The sequence below is a fragment of the Physeter macrocephalus genome, chromosome 17 (assembly GCF_002837175.3).
Source record: "Physeter macrocephalus isolate SW-GA chromosome 17, ASM283717v5, whole genome shotgun sequence".
In the NCBI taxonomy this organism is placed as follows: Eukaryota; Metazoa; Chordata; class Mammalia; order Artiodactyla; family Physeteridae; genus Physeter; species Physeter macrocephalus.
The window spans coordinates 18931417-18943209 of record NC_041230.1 but is presented as its reverse complement, the minus strand read 5'-3'; positions in this window follow the sequence as shown (position 1 = coordinate 18943209).

Genomic DNA, 11793 nt, shown 5'->3' with positions numbered 1-11793 from the left:
CCAGGTTGTCCATTTTATTGGCATAGAGTTGCTTGTAGTAGTCTCTTAGGATGCTTTGTATTTCTGCGGTGTCTGTTGTAACTTCTCCTTTTTCATTTCTAATTTTATTGATTTGAGTCTTCCCCTTTTTCCTTGATGATTCTGGCTAAAGGTTTATCAATTTTGTTTATCTTCTCAAAGAATCAATTTTTATTTTTTTGATCTTTGCTATTGTTTTCTTCATTTCTATTTCATTTATTTCAGTTCTAATCTTTATGATTTATTTCCTTCTACCAACTTTGGGTTTCGTTTGTTCTTCTTTCTCTAGTTCCTTCAGGTATAATATTAGATTGCTTATTTTAGATTTTTCTTGTTTCTTGAGGCAGGCTTGTATTGCTATAAACTTCCCTCTTAGAACTGCTTTTGCTGCATCCCATAGGTTTTGGATCATCGTGTTTTCATTGTAATTTGTCTCTAGGTATTTTTTTATTTCATCTTTGGTTTCTTCAGTGGTCTTTTGGTTATTTAGTAACGTATTGTTTAGCCTCCATGTGTTTGTGTTTTTCCCCTGCAATTGATTTCTTATCTCATAACGTTGTGTCTGGAAAAGATGCTTGATATGATTTCAATTTTCTTAAATTTATGAGGCTTGATTTGTGACCCAAGATGTGATCTATCCTGGAGAATGTTCCATGTACATTTCAGAAGAAAGTGTAATCTGCTGGTTTTGGATGGAACGTCCTATAAATATCAATTAAATCTATCAGGTCTATTATGTCATTTAAAGCTTGCGTTTCCTTATTAATTTTCTGTTTGGATGATCTGTCCATTGGTATAAGTGAGGAGTTAAAGTCCTCCACTATTATTGTGTTACTGTCAATTTCCCCTTTTATAGCTGTTAGCAGTTGCTTTATGTATTGAGGTGCTCCTATGTTGGTTGCATATATTTTTATATTTGTTATGTCTGCTTCTTGTATTGATCCCTTGATCATTACGTAGTATCCTTCCTTGTCTCTTGTTACATTCTTTATTTTAAAGTCTATTTTATCTGATATGAGTATTGCTACTCCAGCTTTCATTTGATTTCCATGGAATATCTTTTTCCATCCTCTCACTTTCAGTCTGTATGTGTCCCCAGGTCTGAAGTGGGTCTCTTGTAGACAGCATATATGGGTCTTGTTTTTGTATCCATTCAGCGAGCTTGTGTCTTTTGGTTGGAGCATTTAATCCATTCACGTTTAAGGTAATTATCAATATGAATGTTCCTATGACCATTTTCTTAATTGTTTTGGGTTTCTTTTTGTAGGTCCTTTTCTTCTCTTGTGTTTCCCACTTAGAGAAGTTCCTTTAGCATTTGTTGTAGATCTGGTTTGATGGTGCTGAATTCTCTTAGCTTTTGCTTGTCTGTGAAGCTTTTGTTTCTCCATCGAATCTGAATGATTCCCATCCTACCCCTAGTCTCTTCATGACATTTTTTTCTTAGATTCCATATATATGTGTTAGCATACGGTATTTGTTTTTCTCCTTCTGACTTACTTCACTCTGTATGACAGACTCCAGGTCCATCCACCTCACTACAAATAACTCAGTTTCATTTCTTTTTATGGCTGAGTAATATTCCATTGTATATATGTGCCACATCTTCTTTATCCATTCATCTGTTGATGGACACTTAGGTTGCTTTCATGTACTGGCTATTGTAAATAGAGCTGCAATGAACATTTTGGTACATGACTCTTTTTGAATTATGGTGTTCTCAGGGTATATGCCCAGTAGTGGGATTGCTGGGTCGTATGGTAGTTCTATTTGTAGTGAATAAGATTCTTGCTGGGTAGAGTAAACTTGGCTGTAGATTTTTCCCTTTCATCACTTTAAATATGTCCTGTATTCCCTTCTGGCCTGCAAATTTTCTGCTGAAAAATCAGCTAATAATGTTATGGGGATTCCCGTCTATGTTATTTGTTGTTTTTCCCTTGTTGCTTTTAATTTTTTTTCTTTGTATTTAATTTTTGTTAGTTTGATTAATACGTGTCTTATTGTTTTTCTCCTTGAGTTTATCCTCTATGTGCCTCTCTTCACTTTCTGGACTTCAGTGGCTATTTCCTTTCTCATGTTAGGGAATTTTCCTACTATAATCTCTTCAAATCTTTTCTCAAGCCCTTTCTCTTTCTCTTCTTCTTCTGGGAACTCTTCAGTTCGAATGTTGGTGTGTTTAATATTGTTCCACAAGTCTCTGAGACTGTCCTCAATACTTTTCATTCTTTTTTCTTTATTCTGCTTCTCGGCAGTTATTTTCACCATTCTATCTTCCAGTTCACTTATTCATTCTTCTGCTTCAGTTATTCTGCTATTGATTCCTTCTTGTTTATTTTTTCATTTCAGTTATGTTTTTGTTCATCACTCTTTGTTCTGTAGTTATTTTAGGTTCTTGTTAAACATCTCTTGTATTTTCTTGATCCGTGCCTACATTCCATTTCTGAGATTCTGGATCATCTTTACTATCATTACTCTGAATTCTTTTTCAGGTAGTTTGCCTATTTCCTCTTGATTTATTTGGTCTTGTAGGTTTTTATCTTACTCCTTCATCTGTAACATATTTTTATGTCATATCATTTTTTTTTATTGTGTGGGGCTGTGTTCCCATCTTACTGGTTATTTCGCCTGAGGTGTCCAGCAATGGAATTTGCAGGTGGGTATGTAGAGCCATGTCTTGGTGCTGAGATGAGAACCTCTGTGAGACCTCTCTCTGATTAATATTCCCTGGGGTCTGAGATTCTCTTTTAGTCCAGTAGTTTGGAGTTAGCACTCTCACTATAGGGGCTCAGACCTGACTCCCAGTTTGGGAACCAAGATTCTGCAAACCAAGTGGCAGTGAAAAAAAAAAAAGCAGAACAGTAACAAAGAATAAAAAATAAAATAAAATTAGAAAAATAAAAAATATTATATATTAGAAAAAATAAAACTATTAATGAAAAACAACAAGAAAGCAAAACAGAACCACAACAGCAAAACAACACAGGGGCCAGAAAAGGTCTGGCTGTGGGGGATGAGGTCTAGTTCAGGACCAGCACGTCAGGTAAAGGTCCTGGGTGTGTGGTGGGCATGGGGCTTAGGCTCAGTGTGACCATAGGGGCCCTCGGAGTGTGAAGGTTTAGGCCCAGGACCCCAGAAGGCTTGCTGGTGCCCATGTGGGCAGGAGAAATTCTGGCTGCATTCCCCTCTGATCCCCCAATTGCCCAAAGGTCTCTCATCTTCCCTGCTGATCCCCTCACCATAAGTGGGCCCCTCCAGAGCGTGGGAACCCCTCACCTCTCCCTGCCACCCCTTAGAGGCACTGGTCCATCTTACCTCTTCTTTTCCTCCCCTCCTCCCTCCATCCCATGCCCCCAAAACTGCACAGACAGATGGGGCCTCGGAAGGTGGACGTTCAGTTCCAGGACCCCAGCACACTCCCCAGGGCCCGAGTGGGTGGGGACACATGGGCCACATTCCCTTCCAATCCTCTGACTCTCCCAAAGGTCTCTCCCTGTCCCTGCTGATCCCCTTGCCATGAGTGGGCCTCCCCAAGCATGGGAACACCTCCCCTCCCCCAGCCGCCCCTCAGGGGTGCTGGTCCCATCCTGCCTCCACTTATCCTCCCTCTCTCACCCCCCCTTTCTACCCAGTCACACAGGGGTTCCTCCCATACCCTTAGGTGTCTGAGGTTCCCCAGCAGTTCCTGGTAGGTGCCCTAGTTGTGAGGAGATGCAAACTCTGTGTCCCCCTACTTTGCCGTCTTGTAGAAAGTATTTTCATTTCTCTGATGTCCCTCAATCCTGATCTCCTTTGTTGTCTGTTCAGTTGTAAAGCAGACCGTTCCAAATACCAGGAACTGGAAACAAACCTGTCTGTCACATTTAATAGCAGTTTGAAACTAGTGGTGAATTGGAATTGGAATTAAGTGGTCATGTGAATGATCAGCCTGTACAAACAGATCTTTCATGCAAAGTAATGAACTTTTTGTTGGATTTATGAGACGGGGTGAGGCCATGCATCCCCAGACCATGGCATTGCTGCTTGATAGAATATTCATTTCCTATTTGTGTTTCATGTTTTTCTGCAGTAGTTTGTCAGCATCTATTTTACAGGCTCAGGCTCCTTGAGGCATTTAACAGTGTTGTGTTCTCTGTGGAATCTTTTCCTGGAGGCACTGTAATTCAGAAATCATGGACTATATTCCACCTTTGGATGGGGGGAAATGGACTCCAAGCATCCTGCTACAATGAAATCTTATGAGAAAAGCAAACAGTAATATGGACAATTATTTTAAAAATTCTAGACGCACAGATCATCTAGATTCCTCTTCTTATGAAGAGTTTTTGAAACTAATGTGATGTTTGGTAAATTAACCTTTCTGCTGCATTTTGCTAGAAAATCTGGGGATTGCTGCTTGATGCTGACATTCATTAAAATGTCATTACAGTTACTGGATGCAAATATTAGTACACTTAGTGTTATCCCAGAGGTCTCTTAAACTTTCCTCATTAAAAAAAAAAAATTCTTTCTTCTTTTTGCAGTTCTGATGGAACGATTTCCACTGTTCTTATTCCAGGTCGGTTTTCGCTTCTGCATTATCTAATCTGCTGTTGATTTCCTCTAGAATAATTTTTACTTAAGATATTTTATTCTTTGGTTCCGACTGATTTTTTATTATTTTTTAAATTCTTTGTTGAAATTCTCACCAAGTTCCTCCATTCTTTTCGTGAGTTCAGTGAGCATCCTTATGACCGTTTCTTTGAACTCTTTATCAAGTAAATTACTTATCTCTGTTTTATTAGGGTTTTTTCCCCCGGGATTTTTTTTCTTTCATTTGGAATATATCCCTCTGTCTCCTTATTTTGTTTAACTTTTGCTTATGTTCCCTACTTGGAAACACACAGTGCTACACACAAGGACAACTTAGTGGAGTGATTGGTGCTGGAGTGGTCTTAGCCTGGGTGCATTGCCTTGGGAACACTGTGCTTGAGACTTCCTTGGTGGGGTGAGGCGCCACATTACTTTTTAAAGATGTGAAGGAAATTGCCTACCCCAGTCTGTGAGCAGTTTCAGACCTACTTGGGACACCTAACACCCCTCTCTGGCTCCACATATATACCAGAAGTGCTGGATCAGAGTTGTTATTCCAGCTTCATTTCCTAGAAACTGAAATTAATGTTTAAGGGAAACTGCTAGAGAGTCTCAGAGTTGCTAGTGGCCAAGTCAGGGAAAGGAGAGCTAGATGGTGGCAGACTCAAAAAGGATTTTAGAGAAAGGAGAGGAGTCAGATACTTTTGTCCTGATTCAAAGCATCACTGCTGTCTACCCCCACCCCATCTTAACCTAGGCCCAACACAATGCCAGCCACAAGGTATGATTTAATGCATATACAATAAAATATGAATAAGAAAGTCATTGATTAGCTATTTTCTTGTAAATCTTAACCAGTGTTGTGACAATAATGATAATATTATTATTATTATTTGACATTACTGAGAAACTACTCTGGGCCAGGTCCTAGGCTAGGTACTTTACATGCATTATCAGCCTTAATCCTTATATACACAATCTATGAAGTCCATGAAGCCATTTTTTTCCCTCTACAATGAAATAGACATTAAAAAATTTGAGTCACCACCTGAGGACATATACATAAGAAACCAGAAGGAACCAGGATTCTAGGGACCATGCATGTTCATAACCATTATGCTCTACTTCAATGTCTTGAAGTTCCTACTGGGGTTGCCTCTGTACAATAATTTCTACTTCTCTGCAATGCAAGCTGCATGAGGGCACGTTACTGCTGTGTCCCCAGAATTTGGTGCAGTGCCTGGGACATAGTACACATTCATTAATGCCTATTGACTGGATGTTGGAGGAATGCAGACCCTCTGTTGCACAATGGAAGGCTTCCAGTGGCCATGGCTATGCTGGAAGATCCTGCCCTTTTGTCTTAGCTCAGGGACAGATCTCTTCCTGCAACCCACACTGTTGGTGTCCTTCCCAGAACCTTTTTATCTCGCCAGCGTCTTCCCCATCTGCTGTGGGTGTTGGATGGAAATGGCTCACACCTGCACTTTTTTCAGGAGGATTATTCTCAGCTGACAAGAGCTGTCTTGTATGGTGATGTCTAGGGGGCTTTAGGTGCTGCCACCTCCTAAAACCCCTCACAGGAATGGATCTAGCAAACAGCTCTAGTGCATGCACACTCTAGAGCACCCCATAGAACCAGGTTAAAGGTAGACTTCTCCTAAAAGCACATCATTGCTATGCTTCTTCTCCTTCTTTCATTTCCTAACAATCTTTCCTGAAAATATCCCTCAGTAAGTCACTTATACATGAATTATCATCTTAGTCTTTGCTTTTAGGAAACATGAACTAGGATACCCTAGAATTTAAAATGTGAAAGGAAGATATCTGTGTATCCCCTACTACCTTCCTCTCATATTCATGAAATACTCTAGCATATTGCTAGACATTTTGCTGAGGTCAACTGGGTGGTTTTTGTTTCCGGTAAGCAAAATAAACTTGAAATATGCAAACCCATCTCTCTGTTTTTAATCAGTCAGTAAAGAGATTTAAAATTCAGAGACTGAACAGAGTTCCTATAATACCACCATACATTGAGGTTGTGGGTATCTTGGTCTAGGATGGTGAGTTAGATCTGATGATAGTCCTGACAATCTCAAAATATGTCCTTGCTACAGGCTAGGACTTGTGTCTGTCACATCAGAGAAGCTTAATTATCTGAAAGCACCACCGAAAGAGCCTTTATAAACTTCCTGTGGAAGAAAGATTGCTGCTGCCACCAGCTTTTGTTCTCGCTGACAAGGTTGCATTAGCAGCCTTGGATTCTGTCCAAACTCATCAAGATCTTAAGGATTTTTAAGTAGTTAATGGGATCTTTGTACTAATAAATATGGAGTGCCCAGAATAAGGGAGGAATAACCCCACTTTTCCTGTTGCTATTCAGATACCAGATGAAGTGTTATAGTCAGTTAGGAAAGCATCAATTAAGTTGGTGGCTGACAATATGGATGGAGAAGGACCAGGAGGAAAAGGGCCTGAAAATCATGCCACTTGAAGAACTAAGGTTGTTGTGCATCTTTTTAAAAAAGAGCCCTCACTGGGACATACCGAGGGCAGTCTTCATGTTTTGGAAAGGCTGCCATGTGGCTGCAGAGGAATAATTAAGAGTGGGTGGAAGCTATGCAGAAATCATGCTGTCCTAACATAAGGAAGTGTTTCTAACAAACAAAATCATTCAAGTACTTGAATTCCCATCACTGAGCCGTTGGAGCTGATGTCTGAGGGCCATTTACCCCACTGTATAACAAGACAGTGTGTGTTGTGCAGAGGTCTATATTAGGCAGCCTCTGGTTCCCTTCAAACATGAAAGCCTCACATTCTATGAATTAGGTTTAAACAGAGAAACATACCTGTTAGATATGATCTGGCAATTTACACAACTTTTGTTGGGGTACTCTTAGGAATAACAGTTGAGATAAACCCAAGAAAAGACAATACATTGCATTTGTAAGATTTCTGGGCTCCAGTCCTCTAGCTTGGGAAGTGAGGTTGTCACTGCTGGGGCAGTTGGACATGTATCCTAACCCTATCAGGCAGCCGTTCTATTTTAAGGATGATTCACTGTGGTTAAATAAGGCTTCCTCAGCACAGGTTGGGAAACACCATCAGTGCCAAACCTGGGACTGCTGGCCTTTTGCTCATTATCTTTCTGACCTTGAGAAAGTTCTCTAAGCTCTCTGTTTCCTGTGACAATGACAACTTCTGCCATGTCTACTGATGAGATAAAAGAGGATATGGGAGTATACCCAGAGATGACTTCAAATTTCCAGGCTTGGCAGTAGCAGAACTGCAGCCCAGTTACTGATAGAAATGCCACATTTTCTCTGTAAGTTGCTGAGTTCCTTTTGAGATGTGCTGAGACTGCTGGAGAGATGGAGACTTGGGTAAGTAACCCAGAAGCACAATTAAGAGGAAAATCGGGGCTGGGGCTACAAATGTGAGAGCCACTAAGTATTTACTGAAGCCATATAAATGGATGATACCTGAGAAAAAAGTATGCAGAGAAAGAGCAGATGCTTAAGACAGAACTTGGATAAGGAGGTGAAGCCAGGTAATGGAAGGATTTATAGGGTTATCAAAGGAATTCAAGAGCGTGATTTAGAGCCAGAGGGGCTAAAGAGGGGAAGAAGGAAAGTCACAAAGGTGTTGATTCATGGAACGAGTGTATGATTTTTTTATTAATTTTTATTGGAGTATAGTTGCTTTACAATGTTGTGGTAGTTTATGCTGTACAGCAAAGTGAATCAGTCATGCATATACATATATCCACTCTTTTTAGATTTCCTTCCCATTTAGGACACTGCAGACCATTGAGTGGTCTGTGTTCCAGATCACTCAATGTTCCCTGTGCTATACAGTAGGTTCTCATTAGTTATCCATTTTATATAAGGTAGTGCATATATGTCAATCTCAGTCTCCCAATTCATTCCACCACCACCCCCTTCCCCCTTGGTAACCATAAGTTTGTTTTCTACATCTGTGACTTTATTTCTGCTTTGCAAATAAGTTCATCTGTACCATGTTTCTAGATTCCATATATAAGCGATATTATACAATAATTGTCTCTCTCTTTCTGACTTACTTCACTCTGTATGACAATGTCTAGGTCCATCCATGTTACTGCAAATGGCATTATTTCATTCCTTTTTATGGCTGAGTATTATTCCATTGTATATATGTACAACTTCTTTATCCATTCTTCTGTTGATGGACATTTAGGTTGCTTCCATGTCCTGGTTATTGTAAATAGTGCTGCAATGAACACTGGGGTGCATGCATCCTTTCGAATTATGGTTTTCTCTGGACTTATACCCAGGAGTGGGATTGCTGTATCATATGGTAGCTCTGTCTTTAGTTTTTAAGGGAACCCCATACTGTTCTCCATAGTGGCTGTACCAATTTACATTCCCACCAACAGTGTAGGAGTTCTCTTTTCTCCACACTCTCTCCAGCATTTATTGTTTGAAGATTTTTTTAATATAAATTTATTTATTTTTCACTATGTTGGGTCTTCATTGCTGTGCACAGGCTTTCTTTAGTTGTGCAAGTAGGGGCTACTCTTTGTTTTGGAGTGCAGGCTTCTCATTGTGGTGGCTTCTCTTGTTGCCAAACATGGGCTCTAGGTGCATGGGCTTCAGTGGTTTTGGATGCGGGCTTCAGTAGCTATGGCATGCAGGCTCAGTAGTTGTGGCACACAGTCTTAGTTGCTCCACGGCATGTGGGATCTTCTTGGACCACGGCTTCAACTCATGTCCCTTGCATTGGCAGGTGGATTCTTAAGCACTGTACCACCACGGAGGTCCTATTGTTTGTAGATTTTTTGATGATGGCCATTCTAACTGGTGTAAGGTGATACCTCCTTGTAGTTTTGATTTGCATTTCTCTAGTAAATACTGGTGATGAGCATCTTTTCATGTGCTTTTTGCCCATCTGTATGTCTTCTTTGGAGAAATGTCTATTTAGATCTTCTGCCCATATGTCAATTTGGTTACTTCTTTTTTTCATATTGAACTGCATGAGCTGTTTGTATATATTGGAGATTAAAACCTTGTCAGTTGCTTCATTTGTAAATATTTTCTCCCATTCTGTGGATTGTCTTTTCATTTTGTTTATGGTTTCCTTTGCTGTGCAAAAGCTTTTAAGTTTAATTAGGGCCATTTGTTTATTTTTGTTTTTATTTTCATTACTCTAGGAGGTGGATCAAAAAAAGATCTTGCTGCAATTTACTTGAAAGAGTGTTCTGCCTATGTTTTCCTCTAAGAGTTTTATAGTATCCAGCCTTACATTTAGCTCTTTAGTCCATTTTTAGTTTATTTTTGTGTATGGTTTTAGGGAGTGTTCTAATTTCATTCTTTAACATGTAGCTGTCCAGTTTTCCCAGCACCACTTATTGAAGAGACTGTCTTTTTTCCATTGTATATTCTTGCCTACTTTGTCATAGATTAGGTGGCCATAGGTGCATGGTTTTATCTCTTTATCAATAACATGGTATATCTCTCTATCTGTTTGTGTCATCTTTGATTTCTTTCATCAGTTTCTTACAGCTTTCCGAGCACAGGTTTTTTGCTTCCTTAGGTAGGTTTATTCTTAGGTATTTTATTCTTTTTGTTGCAATGGTAAATGGGATTGTTTCCCTAATTTCTCTTTCTGATCTTTTGTTGTTAGTGTATAGGAATGCAAGAGATTTCTGTGTATTAATTTTGTATCCTGCAACTTTACCAAATGCATTGATTAGCTCTAGTAATTTTCTGGTGGCATTTTTAGGATTTTCTATGTATAGTATCATGTCATCTGCAAGCAGTGACAGTTTTACTTCTTCTTTCCCAATTTGGATTCCTTTTATTTCTTTTTATTTTCTGATTGCCATGGCTAGGACTTCCAAAGCTATGTTGAATAAAAGTGGTGAGAGTGGACATCCTTGTCTTGATCCTGACTCTAGAGGAAATGCTTTCAACTTTTCACCATTGAGTATGATGTTAGCTGTAAGTTTGTCATATATGGCCTTTATTACATTGAGGTAGGTTCCTCTAAGCCCACTTTCCAGAGAATTATTATCAAAAATCAGTGTTGAATTTTTTCAAAAGCTTTTTCTGCATCTATTGAGATTATTGTATTTTTTTTACAATAATATATATGTATATTTATTGGAGTATAGTTGCTTTACAATGTTGTGTTAGTTTCTGTTGTACAGCAAAGTGAAATAGCTATATGTATACATATATATCCTCCCTCTTGGACCTCCCTCCCACTCCCCACCCATCTAGGTCATCACAGAGCACCGAGCTGAGCTCCCTGTACTATACTGCATGTTCCCACTAGCTATCTATTTTACACATGGTAGTGTATATATGTCAATCTTAATTTCCCAATTCATCTCACACTCCCCTTCCCCCAAACCCCCATGTTCACATGCCCATCCTCTATAACTGTTCTCTGTTCCTGCCCTGCAAATAAGCTCATCTGTACCATTTTCTAGATTCTGCATATATACCTTAATATATGATATTTGTTTTTCTCTTTCTGACTTACTTCACCCTGTATGACAGACTCTAGGTCCATTCACATCTCTACAAATGACCTTGTTTCATTCCTTTTTATGGCTGAGTAATATTCCATTGTATATATGTATCACATCTTTATCCATTTATCTGTCAATGGACATATAGGTTGCTTCCATGACCTGGCTATTGTAAATAGTGCTGCAGTGAGAACTGGGGTACATGTGTCTTTATGAATTATGGTCTTCTCAGGGTATATGCCCAGTAGAGGGTTTGCTGGGTCATATGTTAGTTCTCTTTTTATTTTTTAAAGGAACCTCCATACTGTTCTCCATAGTGGCTGTATCAATTTACATTCCCACCAACAGTGTTGGAGGGTTCCCTTTTCTCCACACCCTCTCCAGTATTTACTGTTTGTAGATTTTTTGATGATGGCCATTTTGACCAGTGTGAGGTGATACATTATTGTAGTTTTGATTTGCATTTCTCTAACAATTAGTGACATTGAGCATCTTTTCATGTGCCTCTTGGCCATCTGTATGTCTTCTTTGGAGAAATGTCTATTTAGTTCTTCCACTCATTTTTTGACAGGGTTGTTTTGTGTTGTTTTTTTTTTTTTAATATTGAGCTGCATGAGCTGTTGGTATATTTTATAAGTTAATCCTTTGTCCATTGCTTCGTTTGCAGATATTTTCTCCCAACTGAGGGTTGT